Consider the following 19,743-nt stretch of genomic DNA (forward strand, 5'->3'; position numbering starts at 1 on the left):
AATTAAAATTCTAATTAAAAATTCCAAAAAAAGGGACCGCCAGGTGCACATTCCTGACCTCCAAAATATACATGTTCCAAATTTGGTAGCTGTAGGTCAAACGGTCTGGCCTGTAGAGCGCCAACACACACACACACACACACACACACTGAACTTTATATAAGTATATATGATTGACCTCTTCAAAATTTAATAAAAATCTACACTTTAGGTGCTAAATTTTTCAGCCAAGTTTTATCTGTCTAATCCTTTATGTTTTACAGCTATCACATTCACTTGTTCCCAAATAGGCAGACAGATTTTCGCAGTATGAATTTCTTTCAAAATTGGATCGAAATTTGCAAATTAATATTTAGACCACATGTCAAATTTCATCCATCTTATTGAAAACGTTTTGGGTTAACATTCACAGGCAGACAAAGCCACAGACAGATATAATTTTTTTTTTAAGTGAATTTTTTTGGACTCGGTGAGGTTGGAAATTCGTTAAAATTTCAAATTTTCTCTTTTATATTTTTAAATCATTCCAACACTTTTCTCTTTGCTTATTTCGCATACAAGGATAAAAAGAAAAAGTGACTGAGACGAACAAAGGTTGAAAATCAAGAACCTAACACAGGATAGACAATTATAAAATGGATCTCAAAACAGAGCAATTCATATACTCATTCTTCCTCTCGCCCACCGGCTGGAAACTGCCATATTTCGGAAATACCTGCGTCAGCGGAAACCACAGGAACTCCTCATGTCTCCTTTTGACTAGTGTTAAACATTCTGACCTTTCGTCTTCGCAATAACGAACGGGGCGGATTTCTGTTAATATATCATAAATTACTTTGACATCGATGATATCGAACGGGCGGAAGCTGCATTTTTTAACACAACTAAAACCACGCCGATAGTCAGTGCCGCCATCATTTTAACTACGCATAAAAGATGTTTAAATTTACAAACCCAATATTGTGCATTTGTCAGACAATTTCTAAGAAAGAAATTCGTTCGACCGACTTGTCATAGCTTTAATGAGAAAAGTGATGCGGTTTATAATTGTGCGGTAGATGGTTATTGCATTAATGTGTTATACTAAAACTTTTTAAAAAGGGAAATTGTGATTCCATTTTGAATAATAGTACATAAGGCACATTTCGAAGACAAGAGTATAATCTTAGATGGTTGTTTTCAAAATAATTTATGCGATAGATATGTCTTTTTTTGTATTCTCAAATGGGTGATCGAGAAATTAATGAAACAAGAAATAATAGCTTATTTTAATGCATAGTTTCATATTAAAAGCCCTAGTACAATTTGAGAACTTAATGGGTTTTTTTTTTTTTTCTGTTCTGGTATACGTAGTATAGAGAAAGTATAGTAACCGTAACTCGAGAAAGAATCCGAACTCGAGATTTTTAACGAATCGCCACATTTTTTTATTTCCCTGAGCTCGAAAAGAACATTTTTGGAAAATGTCTATCAGTTTCTCTGTGACAAAAATAACTTAAAAACGCCTGACTTAAGAAGTATGAAATTTGGTGTATATCTTTACACGAAATTTGAAGATTTCTATCAAATTTTGAGCAAAATCCGTCCAGGGGAATTCTGTCTGTCTGGCTGTTCAAATATAGGTTAACCCGGTAACCATAAAATGAAAAGAGCTAGATAGCTAAAATTCGGTGCACAAATTTAACGTTTATAATACAGACAATTATTAAAGTTTGGACCAAATCCGACAAGGGGTTGACCGTCTGTTGGTCTGTATGAAGCCTGTAAAAGCAACAACTCAAAAACGTATTGACTTAAATATATCAAATTTGGTATGGTATTTGGGAATACAAGTGTAATTTTTGTTTCAGTCGGTTGAGAAACACCCGTCAAAAATGCAAATTCAAATTTTGGGTACTATTAAACGTATACGAGGGATTAGTCGCCAAAACAACTCGCCAAGGATGACATGATAGATCCAATAAAAATCTAAATTCAAGCCAAAGGTTAATATTTCATAATTATTGTATGCCCGTGCCATGCAGAGCATTATCTAAGACGACATCTTTACTAGAGTGTATGCGAGAAAGTTTTAGGGAGACCAAAATCGACCATCAACCGAAAAACTCTTGTTTTAAATTTATAGATGCTTTTGTATATAATAATTAAATTTAAATTGATTAAAATAGAAATATGAAAATAAATCGGAATTGAAATTTCTACACCCTCTATCGAAATGTTAAAATCCAGCTTTCTTTAGTAAATAGAAGACAATCCTAACTTCTAAGAAATATATCTTCTACCAATATTTGCTTATGTGTACAATTAATATAAATGTGTAGATGCTACATATTATGAGATATCATAAATAATACATTTTCAAAAAGCTACTTAAATGAAAAAAAAAATTAAATCATTAATAAGTTAAAAATGTATTCAAATGTGAAAATAAATTTACCAGTTTATAAATCAAATGCATCGTAAGTACTGCCTATATTCTCGAATTGCCAGAATCCGCCTCTGAATCAATGTAAAGTGTAGGTGGGTTCTATCTTTTCAAACTACATTTTCAACTTTATATCAAATGTTCCACGAACATTTAACTATAAATTGTAAGGATACAGTATTATTATCAAACTATTTAATCACCTTCTATAAGTATCGTTTGCAATTACTTTTATCCATTTTCTATATATATCCTTTGAGCAGAAAAGGAAGAGTGCGGTATGGTATCTAAAATTATCTGCACTTAAAAATAACAAAGTAACAATATCTTTTTTTCTTTTGTGGGAGTCGCATTGCTACAGTTTATAACATAATGAATCCTATGTTACGTACAATACGACCTACCACATATCGAAGACATTTTTATGATTTCGAGTCATTGAAAACTAACAATTACCGACTGTAGATTCATGTACCGGAAATAGCTGTAAATTAAATTGGATATCCCAAACTTTTTTCTCGGGACTAAAAGCTTCCAAAATTTATCCGTCTATGATGCAACAGCACTATTTATATCCCATGGCAGCATTTCGATCTAACAAAGCGCGGTTGTGTGAATCAAACTAAGGTCAAGGCTTAAACCACGAATAGGCGGATACGCTTTTGCCACGTTATTTATTCGACTTCGGAGCGCCATTTTCATCAAGAAAAAGGGTTGTCTTTATTAGTATCTATGTTTTTGTATCCGTTCTTTTTGCCTGAGTTCTTAGTGGTTGCTTTCAAATCCTCTGAAGTGTTATGAGGCCGTAAATGTAAAGTCAGCCGTGAAATACGCCATCCTGTAAATCAAAACGACATCCAACTCGCGACTGCTTGATTTACAGTAATGGTTCGAGGAAGCACTGCAATTTCGGCATTGAATAGAAACTAAAGCCGGAGTTTCTTTGAATTGGGCTGAAAAACGGAAAATAATTCAGGTTAGGTTTTTCTGAGAAAAAATTTTTTGTTTGGATTTTCGAGTTAAATGGATTAGGTTTGCTGGGTCCATATCTTTCACGTCACAGTTTCTTTTAGGAGACATTAGAAAAGTCTAAAAAAATAAATGTTTCTTTCTAAAGAAGTGCTTTGCATGTTTCTTGCCCACCTTTTATTCTTGTTGAAGCTTAGCTAAAGAATTATGACAGGTTTGATGTTCCATCTACGCCCAAATCCGCTATTTAGTTTCTTTCAACTACTCTCTCTCTCATCTAGATTTTAGATAATTATCACGACACCGAGAATTCTAAGAGCTTTTAGAGTAATGAGAAAGATAAAAAAACCTTCGTGAACTCTTGGCGTAGGATTTGATTTATTCCTTTTACGTGAATGCAGAAAAACTTAGTTTCTTAGTCGGGTATCTAAAAAAATAGAGGCCGCTGGGTTTATGGCTATAAAGGGCAAAAGTTATCTTCTTCATATCCTATGCTTTGGGAAATCGTGAGTGTAATATTTGGTGTAACAGAAATTTGAGAAATTCGTCGAATTGGAAACTAAAGTAGCAGTTGCGTGTGGTAAAAAAAACCCAATGTTTGAAAAAAACTTTTTCCCTAAATTATATTGATTGTAATGAGATTGTAGACTGTAATGTTTTGAATTCTAAAAGACCAAACTTGCCTGGAAACAAATACATATATTATACAAGTAAAGTAAAATTCATTTATTTTGGGGTTTAATCTTATTAGAGTTTACGTAGTTTAATCAAATGCTTCGTGCCTTTTTTTTAAATCTTTTGTAGAACTTGCAGAAGAGAGAGAAAAGACTTTTCATCACAGTACAACTTCGAAAACAAACATTTATATTTACGACTACAATATTACATGATTTCACTATATGATCCCTGATGCATTGAGCGAATTGCTTTATCGTTATTTATTGTTTTAATGCATATGCTTGCATAAGAATGAATATTTAATTAAAAAATAATATGAATAACCAGCTATTAAATGCATACTTTAATTTTTAAGCTTTGGGTTTTGGTTATACACTAATCTAAATTAATGGTAATTGTAAATTTTCTTTTAAATGTTCATTTCAACATTGTGTAATTTATTGCAAAATTTATTGACAACTGATCACCATTATTTTTCTAGAATATTGGCTTTCCTAGATATTAAATTAATAAATAATAGATATAAATATTTAAAATTTCTTCGTTGCATAAATTGAAATATAATGAAAACATTTTTTTTCTCTGAAAATGCAATATTTATTTGTAATCATGCTGATCAAAGCAATTAAATAAAATGGTAACTGTATTGGACAAATATCTATGATTTTCAATTAACATCAAACGAATACAATGAACCTCAAATCGAGTATATACTGGAAAGTGTAAAGTGTGTTTTTTGCTTTAAAAAAATAATACTTTTTATTATTGATACCCTTTTTCTATGTTCTTCCAATATATAAAGAAGACATATATGTGATTGAAATGATTTTTTAAAAAAAATTTGAATAAACATTATACTTAACACCAAATCACAAAAACAAATTCTTTTAATAATTTCAACACAAAAATCAGATGAGTGTTTAGTTGCATATCCTAGGTTATAGTTTTCAATCATTTAGACATGTATTCCACTTCTTTTTTTCAGGGGAGGGGGGGGGGTCTTAAACTGAAGATTTCTGCGAAGTCTAATTAATGGTGTTCTTGGGTAAAAATATGCCACTGGTCACAATATTTCGGCAGTAATTTGGAACACAACTATATATTTTTTCTAATCAACGAAATATTTCTCTAATGAATTTCTCATTTTCCGTCCACTTGATGACTCTAACAATAAAATATTCATTATCAGATGTTTCCCTGCTATAATTTATTTTTAAGTGTGAGGAAATAATTATATTTGTAAAAGACTGTTGTTGGAATTAAATTCTTCTACCACAAGTGTAATTTAACAGTTTTATAAAAATAATAGTTTTATGATATAGTTATAAAAATAATAGTTTTATAAAAATTTAAAAAGAAAGCAGAAGTAATAAGCTAATATTGCCATAAAATTACAACAAAACATAAATGCTTCAAAATTGAATATCGATAACTTATTCTCAATTTTGTAGTTTCAACAAAATTTCATGCCAATATTTTCCAAAACAATATGAAAGGGGTTCATTTTTTTCACATTGTGGCCTAAGAAACTTCGCTTGTTTTTAAATAAAATATATCTCATAATATACTTTAAAATTTCAAATTGTGTACTCAATTTTAAGTCAATTGTGAAGTAAGATATAGCTCAGAATATATTACTGTCTAAAAAATATTTTTGATCATTTTTCCCCCAAATATTTTCCAAAGTTACTGCTGAAAAATATAAAATCCATTTCATTTTTAATATTCAAAATTTATTTAAATTTCGAAACATTAATTGGGAAGTGCATTCTGTCACCTATAAGATATATCTGTACTAAATTAGTAACTCTAATCCAATTATCATCTCTGTCATATGTACACACTATGTCCTGTTATTATTTACTTGTGAAAAATAATGAAGAAAACAGAGTGTACGTTTGGGTTCAATCTGAATCTTGTTCCCAATTTTTATTTAAAGTTTCTGTTATGTTACTTTATCGGTATATATGTCAGAATATTATAATTCCATTAGTTTCCTATGTTGTAACTCGATTTCTTCTATCGAAATAACTTAATTATCAAATAATTATAACAACCTTTGATTTTGTAACAAATGTTATCGATAATCAAAAATTAAAAAAAAAACAAATAAATGTTCGGATAAAATTAAGAAATTAAACAAAAACTCACCGAAAAAAATTGCTGAAATTCGTCGAATTGCTAAAAAAAAAAAATGTTGAAAAAATTGCCGAAATTCGCATGCTGTTAAAGCAACCGCATCTCAAAGCAATTCACTAATCTAACGTCGCATTTGTTATGCTTAAACATAATTGATTTTCCTTTTTTTCCCCCTCTTATTACTTCATCCAATAGAAAATAACAGACTTCACGACATAATGTGCAGTTACTTTTTTTTTATATGTAAGAAAAGTAATTTAGAAATCTATCGACATCTGTGAAGCGAGAGTAAAAGACAAGAAGACTCATTTAATTCTCGTTAAAAAAAACGGAATTAAGGAAGGTGTGGGCGGTTCCGTTAGCGTCGATTAACGCTGATGCATCTGTGGTTACGCTATAGTAATCACGCCGTTATATCTTATCCGCTATAGCAAATAAAAAAATTTGCGGGAAAAAAATACCGTAAAGCACAATAACTGTGGAATTAATTCACTATAGTACTAGGGTTATAGTACTAGTACACTATAGTACTATAGTACCAGTATCCGCAGCAGATTGATGGCAAAATTAGTTTTAGCTAGGATATTGACAATGCAAGAAGAATCGAAAACTATGATCCTCCATTCATCCAATTCTACTGAAGTATTTCCGTAGTATCCGGCTTAATGTGGCGAAAGGACAGACCAGATAGGCCGGAACATTGTTTTTGCCCACCAATACTAGAAGGCAAAGTTTTTATACCAAAACTGGCCGGTAACATGTCGAGTTAAAATAGAAGACTCTGTACTAGTAGGTTTATACATGTTTATATGTTGCACTGCACGTTTCAAGAATTTATTAGAGACAAATTAAGTTAAAGGATATAAACTGTTTACATTTTAACATAAATTCTGCAATGTCTCACTTCAATGCAGGGAACATAAATAAAATATTAACGTAAATTGGGGACCTCATTCTTAAGAAAACTGGCTCAAAGTGATTTTATTTTTCCCAGATAAATGATTACACATATACGAAAAGGTAATCCTAAGATAAGAGTCAAAATCTACAATTTTTAGTTTTTGAATACTGTATGTATTGTGCAGCGGTAACAATTGAAGTCCATTACACACTGATGAAAATAGGAACAACGAGCAGAACGCTGCTCTTTTCCTGTCACATCTTGTATTGACACATCGGAGGATCGTTGCAGAAGCCCGTTTCCAATGCCTTGGCAATATTGCCTTTCGCATTTCATTATGATAAAAGAAAACTAGGCCGGATAGTACGGAAGCCGGATAGACGCGAACCGGATATTCTGGAGTGCACTGTAGTTAGTTCCATTTATGCTCCATTTTGCCGACAAAATTCGTACTTTTTGAATTGTGAACATTTGAGCCGATATTCTATATCTCAAGTAAGACAAATATGAGCAGACAGACATTTGAGCTACGTCACAACTAACTTGTATCTTATCTATATACATTGTGGAAATAGGTCTCGAACCCTTCCACCCTAAAAGGTGAAACTAATTCAAATCCACCGCCTTTATCGGGCGAGAAACCACACTCTTTGCAGCATTAACTACTAGTTTTGATGATCATCAAATATGTACAGCAAGTCCATATATGTATGTAACATTATTTGTTGTGAAGCATGATGCAGTTTGAAGACAGTGAAGATACTTTTTAATTTCGTGACGTCGTTTTATTTCATTCTGAAGAAGCAAGCATATTTACAAGCGATGTGCACACAGAGCGACACAGAAAAGGAATGAGAAAAAAGCTCTTGGACATTTTATCCCTGGTCATATATAACCAGAGAAATTGATAGGGAAAATATTTCGTCATAGTACTACTATATTACAAGATTTCGATAGGGATTTTCGTTACTTGCGCGGAGAAGATAGGGGAAACACAGGGAGATTTTAAAAAAGAATTTGCCTCATCAGCTTTATTTTGTCTTTTCACGCGGAGTGTGGGAAAGTTAGTTTTAGCTGATTCAGCAGTTTAACAAAGCTTCTCTTGAATTAATTAAGTAGAAACAGTGGAATTGGATCACGAAATAAGAGAATATTTTTAGAATGAAGTTACTATGGGCTAAATTAAGATAAAATCTTAAAAATTAATTAAATTGAAATTAGAGTTAAAATATCATTACATGTATATGATCGTTATTTACTAGTATCTGGTTTCGAATACAGGTTTCATCACCATGCTATAACAATTAACCCTTTGTACTCGAAAAAGTAATTCGATGCATTATTATTCACATAATGCAAAGACTTGTTTATTGCTCCAAAAAATAAATAAATAAAATTGTTTTTATTCTCCCGCTTAATTAATTTGCATTTTCTTATTATTCTTCAGGTATTTTCAACAATCAAAATTAAATAAATCGTCAAAATGATGCACCATCTTAAATAGTGAGTGGGAGTCGCCATCCGAGTGTAAAGGGTTAGTTTAGTTATATTAACGTCCCATTTTTTAAACTAACAATAGGGCTATTTTGGGACGGGCAGTCACAACTTTGAACCGCGATCAGATGACGACATCTGAGCTGGCACCCCCTCTCCAAACTTCCACACCACACCACACCAGCGGGAGAACGTTTGGCTCGTACTGATTTAACTTGCACCAGACCCTCTTGCACGACGGTTCTTCGGTAGAATCGGGTCTCGAACCTGAAACCCTCTGATTCCGAAGCCGCGACCTTACCACCAGGACACCGCGGCCTGAGTTCAAAGGGTTAAAAGTACCACTGAAGTATACAGATATATTTATGGACTGGCGCATTTTAAATCAGTTCGTCTGATGAACCTTTCATTTCACAGGTGTGATTCGGGAATTTGGAGAGGAGGTGCCGATTCTGATGAAGCGCTCTTCATAGGATTATAGTTCACAATCAACAAGTCCATCTTAAAGCAGACCTCCGGTAGCTTCATAATGGGAAGTTAACATATCTATAATAAACTATCTTACAACCCATCAAATGAAGTCTTGACACAAACTTACTCGTTTTTTCAAGACGGCAAATTTTTGTATTTATGGTTCGTGATCAGTCAAGATGCAGGACATAAAATAATTTCGCTTAAATGAATTAAGACAATAAATGTTTCGGATGACAAAAACAATTTCGGAATATACGAATTATATTTAAAAGTGAAAAAGGAGTGAACACTTTCATAATTTACATGTTTATATTTTCTTAATGCTAGAAAGCTTTCAGATATCACTTAATATAAAAGAAATGGAGTGCTATCGTCTTATGCAATCAAGCTAGAAATATTTTTTTTTGTAATTTTTAAACTGGAACCAGGATTAAATCAGTATTGATATTAAGATTAAAATAACGATCATAAAACAATGCTTTTTATTAGGTATTTAAAGCTTTGGTCACCTGTTGATTATGATTTTGGTTATATTTAATTTCAGTTAAATCTTCTATATATGACTTTATACTCATGATTCCATCAAATCATCAGACATTAAAGCCGTGTTATTTTAATTGTCTTACTTAAGTCTGTTTATTGTGTAAGTTCTGCTCACTTTTTCTATTGGAGACTAGTGTCTAACATCACAGCGCTATTAGAAACGTAAATGTCAGGCCCATATGTCTTATAACATCCATGGTACGATAATTTCATTTTTTTAATTATCTTGCCAGTTACACAGATATTTAATAGGATTCTTCTTCTCTAGCTTTCTACAATGGAAAAAAATATCGCGATCAGATAAATGATGAAACTATAAAAACGTTTTGAACTTCAGGGTAACAATGTAATCTAATTTTGAAAATAAGGAAAAAAAATTATTAATTACATTTCTACATTTACATTTACTATTTTTACGTTTACAAATTATTATTTACATTATTATGAATTACATTTCTAGTGCAAATAAAAAATATTACAATTTCTAAATAGAGATCTGAATTTCTTACAAATGTATAAATATTACCAGTAGCAGATAGCGGAAAATTATTCTAATATTTAATGAAAAGATTCATTAGAATTGCTTTCAATGATTAGCAAAATACAAACATTAAAGGCCTAATATTCTCTTTCAAAATTAGATCTTCATGAAAATGAATTGAAGTGGAATGATAGAGTACCGCAACTTAATAGTCTCCTAAAACAAGATGTTACTAGTAACTCCTTAATGGTTTGAGCCTTCATCGGTAAGTTATAATGACTTTAAAACGCTTCATGATTTTGTAAATGATGTACGTGCTTGCATTTCAAATTGAATATGATTCGACTCTCAAGTTTTTTTTTTTTTTTTTCCTTTTTCGACATCTAATAAGTTTCTTAATGATATTTATTTTAATATACAAAACAGTGAATACAATAATACTTCATACAGATAGGGCAGACGAAAAGTATTTAAGTCGATATCTAATTTTGAATATAAATTTACGCGAATTTTAATTAGTATGAAGTAAATAACAGGAAAACAGCTGCTAGGAGAAAAGAAACTTATATAATTTATCGTATGGTTGTCTGCATATTTATTGTAAAGACTTCTTTAAAGTTTTTAATAAAAACCGTCAGTTAATTTTAATATGAGCATCTTGGACAGCTCAAAGACTGAAATGCTGTATTCCAATTCTCATTATATGTAACCAATATTTCGAATTTCACATTAAACACAGCATTTGCTGAACTTGAATAATGCCAAAATTTGCACAAAACCGTAATGTCCAGTTTGAATTCATGGAACTGAAGAACACATTTAATTATTTCCTTCTTTGACGATATTTTAATAATAATTGAATGTAAAATCACTGTTTCTGCATTAGTACACAATGTGTTGAACAATTAAAAGAATTTAAGAACACGATTCCTTAACAAAAATTTTACAGTCGTACAGTTTGTTTGTTTGAATGAGGGGGATTTAGGGATTTTTAGCTACAAAGGCTGTCATCCCAGCGTTCAACAGTATCTCCAATTAATAAATGTCAAAAAATTTCAAGTGTTGAAGGAAAATTTTACAGTAGTTACAGTTACAGTTTACAGTAGTTCAATGATATTTTCGTTATTAATTATTTTACTTTCTCGTATACGTAGTTTACAGAAAGTATAATAATTGTCAAAAAATTCGAACATGAGATTTTGACGCATCTTCATATTTTCATCACTTCCGAAGTTCTAAAAACACATCTTTAGAAAATGTTCATCTGGCTGGTGATAATTTAAAAACGCTTTAAGTTAGACGTTCCATTTCGGTAAGCAGTTGTTACACCAAATTTACAAATTTCCATCCAATTTTAAGTAAATTCTGTTCAGAGGATGTCTGTCTGTCCGGCTGTTTGAATATAAGTTTATACGACAATTACTGTGATGAACTAGATAAATAAAATTCGGTACTCAATTTTAGCATCGATCAAATTTTAAGCCAAATCCCAGCAAGGGATTTTGACTTACAGAAACATGTAAACGGGATCATTCAAAGACGCAGTGACTTAAATGTATGATATTTGCCATGAGATTTTGTGACTTCAAGGCCAGTTTTGCATCAAATCTTTGTTTCAATAGATTGAGAAAAACGTGTCGGAAGAATAAATTCGACTTTCAGATACTATTAACCGCATGCCAGGGATTAATCGTCGCCAAGGATGACACGATAAATTCAGTAAGAGTGCTAAATCCACGCCAAACGTTAATAATTCGTAAATATTGTACTTCATTGCCATGCAAGGCATTCTCTCGCAAGTTCAAAAGAAAAGACATCGTTTGCCAAAAATAAAATTTTATTAGATCTGGATTTGAGATTGCGGCTTCTCCGTGTCCCTATAAGCAAATGGATGATCAGCCCATTGCTATTCGAGTCAAGCAATTCACCGACTTCCGAATCTAAAAGATTGACAAGATGAATTGTTCCCTTAATTACGTGAGCAACTTGATTTATTCCTCGCTTTGCTTCCGAAACATCTTTGAAAATAAAAACGCGGTAAATTTTCTAGTTGCTTTTGCTTATTTTTTTTACTTAAATATTTAAAGAAAAAGTATTTGCAACCGTTGAAAAAATTCGAACTCGTGATTATCACAAATCTTTAAGCTTTGAAATTTCCTTACTAAAAAAATGGACTAATGTTTGGAGGTTAAATAGAGACTATGAACACAATAACTAAAATATGAATGAGCTGGACGAATAAAATTTGGTCTGTTGTCTAATTTTATGGGTCCCACTGAAATTTTCAGTGAAATCCATTTATAGGTAGTTTGCAAGTATGTCCGAGTATAAGTGAAAATATAAAGCACGAAGAGTTAAATAAATAAAACTTAATACACAGTTTTAATATCAAAAGTATGAATCTGTATCAAATTTTGAATCAAATTTGTCAAAGCGAATTCAGTCAAAGGAATTTGAATCCAATTCGTCTGAAATATAACTGTATTTAGTAATTTGATTGCCAATTTCATTATCTAAAAAGGCCACCCTTTATCGCATGCAAAAATTACAGTATGCCTGTTAAAATAAATAAAAATAATTTGGTCTGGGCTGTAAGGTGATATTTATATAATGAGAGATATTGACAGATTTTTGACGGCGGCATAATTTTCGCGCATACAAGATAAAAAGTAATTAATGATACGTGATAAAACGGGCTGCTATGTAATTATTTGAATGATACTTTAAAAGATTATAAAATTAACATAAAAATGCAATGGCATTTAACTGCAACAGCAACGCCATTTATTGAAATCATATAATTTAAAATCCAATAACGCTATCATTTTTCTTTTGCATTGTCAGCAGGAACACGACGTATCCACGATTCATATTTCGATCGTTTGATTATAGTCAGGTTTGAGTGTAATATTAGCATATTAGAACCATGCACTTTCAAATGGAGATAATTTGTCTAACCGATATTGATTTACATCAGTTTAGTTATATCATAATTCTATTTTTTGAAGCAAGAACTATTATAGTGTACACCGGGCACTATTCGTGCGGAAGATTTTATTGTCATTGGTAGACATATTTTATAATAATATTTAAAATGCTCTTAAAGCTGTCGTTACCTTTATATCATTCATTATTCATATTATTGTTATGTCATATTTATGTTTTCACGCTTTCATAAAATTTTTGGCATATTTTATTTATTACCACCTGTATGGCAACCAGCATGTTTCACTAGAATATCTGCTTTGTTGGTTTTTAATCGATTTTAAAACGAAATGAATTTACTTGAAATTAATTTATTTTATTATTTTTTTTTGTTAAAAAATAGAATCGGTCTATCACAAACTACTGCAGCAAATAACAACTATATCTCTACTATAACAAATTATTATCTTTACTATAAAATGAAATAAAAGCAGAAAGAAACGAAAATCATAGTTAATTTTTCCAAAACAATTTATCTTAATTTCAACATTAATTTAAAATACGAGAGTGAAAGATTTAATATTACTGGTTAATGGTTAAAAATTTGTTAGAATTTCATCCTATTATTAAAAACATAGATACAGATAGTGTATAAAATTAAATTCTAAGATTTATGAAAATACGAGAAAAAATTGTACGGAATTGAAATTAATGTAATTAATATGAAGTAATTTTTTTTGTATATTTTAAAACAGCGTGAAATCATGTTTGAAAGAAATTTTTGATTGAGGGAATTGAAAAACTACGAAAAACTTGCTAAAGCATAGGTGTCAGATTTCATCAAATATATATATATATATATATATATTTGCATAAAATTCATGCAAAAAATGTACATCATTATAGTGTGTGTATGCACTCGTTTGTATGAACATATTTTAGCAGTGACGGGGCCAAATAGAAGAAACTTTTTAAACTTTAAAACTTTGATTTATTTCATCCAAGGAGGAAAAATGTGTATAAATTAAAAGCGGTAAAAAACGTATCCGTCTACATCGCGATACAAGAATAGAAGATCAAAAGAGACTGAAATTTTTCCTTTAAGTGATTTTTAATATAAGATTCTGATAAAATATTCTATGATACGTGTAATCCTAGGGAAGGAATATTTAGGTATATTTAAAAGAAAGTGGAAAACGTTAGGTATTTTTATCCCTTCGCTTGGAGTGTAGGGAAATACTAAAATGAGCGCGTGTAAAATTAATCAAATAAAAAAGTAGGAATTGGTGCAGGAAATAAGAGAACATTTTAGAATGAAGTTAATATGGCCTAAATTATGATGACAATTTTGAAATTAATTAGGATTTAAATTAGATAAAGGCATATCATTACATATATACATGTAATATATATATACTAGCCGCCTTTGGCGACCAGCCGGTGCGCCAATCTTAATGTTCGTTTAAATTTTAATAATTAAATATTTTATGCAATTCCTACTTTAATAGCTTCTTCATCAAAATATTTTAAAACTTCAAATTTTGATATATAATTCACTCATAATATTATAAACGCCTTCAGTCATAACGTAATATGTATCTCTCTAATTTTCTGTTAGTTCCCGTAGAATTTATACTTCAAATTAAAGTGGAAAAGATTAATCTGCAATTAATATAATAATATCTTTTACTGAAACAAAGTATTTTTTTTGAATATGATTACTGAAAACAGTCACTGAGCGTTTAAACTTTATGGGAACTAAAGAATATCTTTCCTAATTTATGTAATATTTCAAGAATTTGTCAACAAAATATTCTCAGATTCATCATGACCAGAACGATTAATTAACAATGTTTAATTTTAAATGCATCAAACACTAATTAAATAAAACGAATCGTTTAAAATAATCGGTTGAAGACAGGTTAAAAAAACTACTTAAAAAACGATGTACTTAAAACTATAAGCGTATACAAAAAATATATAACTAACATAAATACAATTTAATTACAAAAACATGAACTAACCTAAAAATAATTTAAATCATCCGTTGATAATGGTTGTCATGTCAACAATCAGAACACAATGCGCATGTGTGAATTTTCAACGCCAGTTACGGTATCGCAAATGCGCGAATTTTTCTACGCCAGTTGGGGTAACGCTATGCAGATTATACATTTTTAATTTCCTTTATTCTGTGTTATTTTAATTCAAAAGTACTTCAGAATGAATCTGAAAGATCGATTAATTAACAATGTTTAATTTTAAATGCATAAAACATTAAGAAAATAAACAGAATCGTTTGAAATAATCGGCCGAAAAATGTTAACCCTAGTCTCATTACTGTTGAACGGGGAAAAAAAAAACCTGAAGCCTGACTCATTTGGTGGTGGGGAAAATGGAAGATTTTTTGGCGGGAAAGTAGTTTTTAGCTAATAATTAAAATTCTAATTAAAAATTCAAAAAAAGGGCTATCCTATCTTTTAAGTTAGATCAAACTGCACACGGTGTGCAAATTTGATTAAAATCGGTTAAGTAGTTTAGGAGTCCATCGCGGATAAACAACGTGGCACGTAATTTATATTATATTATATATATATATATATATATATATATATATATACGTAAGTACACACATGCGCACACACACACCTACGTACGTACACGCACACACACACACGTACGTATGTACGTACACGCACACATACATGCATGCATGCATGCATACATACATATGTACGTTCGCGCACGCATACATACATACATACATAAAGTACGTACACATACGCGCGCACGCACACCCCCCCCACACACACACACATGTACGTACACATCCACGCAAACATGCATACATATGTACGTACACATCCACGCATACATGCATACATATGTACGTACACATCCACGCATACATGCATACATATGTACGTACACACACACGCATACATGCATACATATGTACGTACACACACACGCATACATGCAGACATATGTACGTACACACACACGCATACATGCAGACATATGTACGTACACATCCACGCATACATGCAGACATATGTACGTACACATCCACGCATACATATGTACGTACACACACACGCATACATGCATACATATGTACGTACACACACACGCATACATGCATACATATGTACGTACACACACACGCATACATGCATACATATGTACGTACACACACACGCATACATGCATACATATGTACGTACACACACACGCATACATGCATACATACACATGTACGTACACACACACACGCATGCATGCATATGTACGTACACACACACGCATATAGGCATAGATACATATGTACGTACACACACGCGCATACATACAAATGTACAAGCAAGCATACACACACAAACATATAATAGATAGATGAACAAATATATTCTGTTTCGTTAAAATCGTATTTTTCTCATGCTTTCATAAAATTGATAATACATTTTATTTATTATGCTTAACAATCAGAACCTATTTAAGAAAAACTTCACTTTAAGAAAGACATCCTTTTTTGAACACATTGTTCCAAACTAAACTCTGTTCTCGAACTATTTGTGACACAGCGACCGACAGAGCTGGAGAATCTCGCCCCCATTTCGCAAGAAACTGAAGCTACACAGACTCCGGTCTGTATATATTTATGTGCCATTTACTTGGCGATGTTCAGACAGGCACAGAAATTATATGAGCCATTCGCAACGTCAACGGGCGAAGAGAAATCCCCGAAATGCATCCTTGCCGCACACAAATATGTTTTACTTCGCAACTCAACAGAGCAATGCGGTGGTTGAGTTTAAAAGCCCACTCTGTTCTTTTGACTGTTTCTCGAGGGTTTTTATTATTTCGCCTTTTTCTAACGGGGATCATATTTATTTTTAAAAATTTGTGGTATGGGATAAATAGTTTATTCGGAAATATAGGAAATTTACTTTTAGTGAAATAATGAGTCGGGGGCTTTGAAATTTGAAATATTTACTTATCTTTTGAAAATATTTTTTTTATATATTCCTTGGAGTTTTAAAATAATAATACAATGTAACGATTTCTCTATTGTGGTTTAAAGCAAACTTTCAGATTTATTTTCTTGTATATGAAAAATAAATAAAGAGAAGGCATTGAAGTCGAAATATTCATTTACTTTTTGAAAACTTTTTATGAATATTCTTTGGAACTTCAAAATAATGAAACAATGTAACGATGTTTCAATTTTTTTGTAGTATAAAGCAAACCTCAATTTTTAACTCTAATAACTCCATCACTCAAGAGAAAGGTACACTATTCACATATGCATTTGAGACTTTTATAAATAAACGACGAAGTTAAACACAAAACGTTTTATTTTCTTGAGGTATATCAAAAAATTTTAAAAAGAATATTTATGCTAGTTTAACGTAATTTATATCCGCAATCAAACTGAATACTTTCCGTAACTATGAGTAGATGCACCTTTATTTAATAATATTTCATTATAATATTCGTGAGGTATTTCATTTTTAATTTCTTGAATACAAAGTTTGCAAGGAGAAAGTATTTTAATCGTCAAAAAAATTCGAATTCGTTATTTTTACGAATCTTATTCGTTATTTTTTACGTTTCACACATTCTTTAAATTATGTTTGTATATCTATTAACATGGTAACTTAAAAACGTTTTGAGCTAGAAAGATAAAATTCGGTAAATAGCCTCTATATGAAATTAGTAGAGATTCTGTCAAACTCTGAACAAAATTCATCCAATAGAAATCTGTCTGTTGTCCAAATTTAAGTTAACACGATAATAAAACGAAGAGAATTAGATAAATCAAATTTTCTTCAGAAATCTCTAAACTGTAGATATGTATTTAATTTAGAACCAGGTCCGCAAGGGATTGTCCTTTGATCGTTATTTACTTTCACAAGCATATAAACATGATAACTCAAAAACATACTGAAGTGGAATATATAATTTAATTTAGCATGCGATTTTGGGACTACAATTGCAGTTCTCTGTCATATTTTAGAATAGGCATTCAAAATGTACATTTCGGCTTTATGGTACTTTTCTATTAATCTCATTGCAGCTATCACTCTATAGAGATCGCACTCTAACGACTCTTTCATAACTATTATTTACAACTATATGGTTAATAATATACAAGTACATTCATTAGAAAGGATGCGAGAAAGTTTCAAAAAGACCACCTCCAGTGATTTATTTTATTTGCAAAAGCGTTTGCTATTTTAAACTTCTAAGAATAATTTTCTGAAATGTATTTTTTATTTATCATGATTCCTCTGTTTTATTAAACATTGCCGTAACGAAAAATACTATCATTTGATTGGGATGGAATGCACATAAATATATTCAAATCTCAAGAATTTGAAAATGGTAGGTCTGTACCAAAGGTACTTTAAATCTTTGGCAATAACCGTCAATCATCTCCATTCATTTAAATTGAGCCAGTCGTTAATATATATCATTTTAAAAAGTTACAATCATAGCAGAATATCTAATAAAATTTTTCGATTTCTTCTGCCTTTCAATTTAAAACATTATGAATTCCAAAATGAGAAAGCTTGTATTTCAATTTTCACTTCAACCGCAAAACAACCAAACAATATCTGTTATAAACATGCTTCCTTAGAAACAAGGTTGTATTAGTTCATAACTAGCCGTCTTTCGCGACAAGCTGATTCGCCAAGATTGATAGTTGTTAAAATTTTCATATAATTATTTTAAGTACCTCTTAATGGATTATTCAACAAAATATTTTAAACTCAAGATTTTTTTTAACGCCAGTAGCAAATCTTACTTATACAGATTTACATCGTTCTGTTCTTTTTACTGTGCATCTCCCTTATTTTCTATCATTTTATCTAAAATTTAAATTTTAATTTGAAAAGGAATAGATTATCTTTTAATTAATATGATATCTTTCTTGTTGAAAATAAACATATTCATTCAAAATTTAAAATAAATGATATTCCAACATCGTCATCAAATCCGTTCAACATCACAGTTTTGTGGTCACTGCAGAGTATCTTTCATAATTTGCTGGATTTTTGTTGAAATAAAAAAAAAGTTTCATTCAACAATCTTTTTGGTGAATGAAACTTCCTTACAATTCAACAAAAATTCAGTTCATTACGATAAAAAAAGCAATTTCAAGCTATAAATATGAAATTACATATAATTAATTGTACATTCAATTAATTATATGACATGAAAGAGCAAAAGCGATTAAAAATGGGTGCACTTTAAAAATCACTGATTCTTGCTCACTTAAGAAGTAAACCCTTAAATGTGCAGATATAACAAAATTTCAAAAAGTTTATTAAAAATATTTTTTAAACAGAAACTTTGTCATGATGGGAAAATAAATTATATCTTCATACTTCAATATTTTTCAAAATTAACTAAAAACTAGATGAAAAGTTGCACAGCAATGAAATCGTTATCATTGAAGAGATAATATTTAAGAGATATTTTTTAACTCTTAAGATGGTTAATAAATAATTTATGCGCTAAATTTTTTACAGTTACGAAATTTCAAGATTTTATTATATTTATAATAATTTCAAATTCTAATTAAATTTTTAAAAAAATGTCTCCGAAATGTTTTAATTTAGATGTACCTTATTCTTCAAAGTACATCCTATCCAGATTTTGTAGCTCTAGATCTAATGGTATATCCTGCTCAGTGCCAACACATGC

At 30.7% G+C, this 19,743-nt stretch overlaps 1 protein-coding gene across 1 annotated transcript in view; it reads right to left on the minus strand.

Moving 5' to 3' along the window:
• The window catches only part of LOC129969029 (leucine-rich melanocyte differentiation-associated protein-like), a 217,784-nt gene that overhangs the window by 144,611 nt on the left and 53,430 nt on the right, over positions 1-19,743 (minus strand). The gene's annotated exons all lie outside the window — the stretch shown is intronic.

Source organism: Argiope bruennichi, chromosome 1 (assembly GCF_947563725.1).
Source record: "Argiope bruennichi chromosome 1, qqArgBrue1.1, whole genome shotgun sequence".
Classification (NCBI taxonomy): domain Eukaryota; kingdom Metazoa; phylum Arthropoda; class Arachnida; order Araneae; family Araneidae; genus Argiope; species Argiope bruennichi.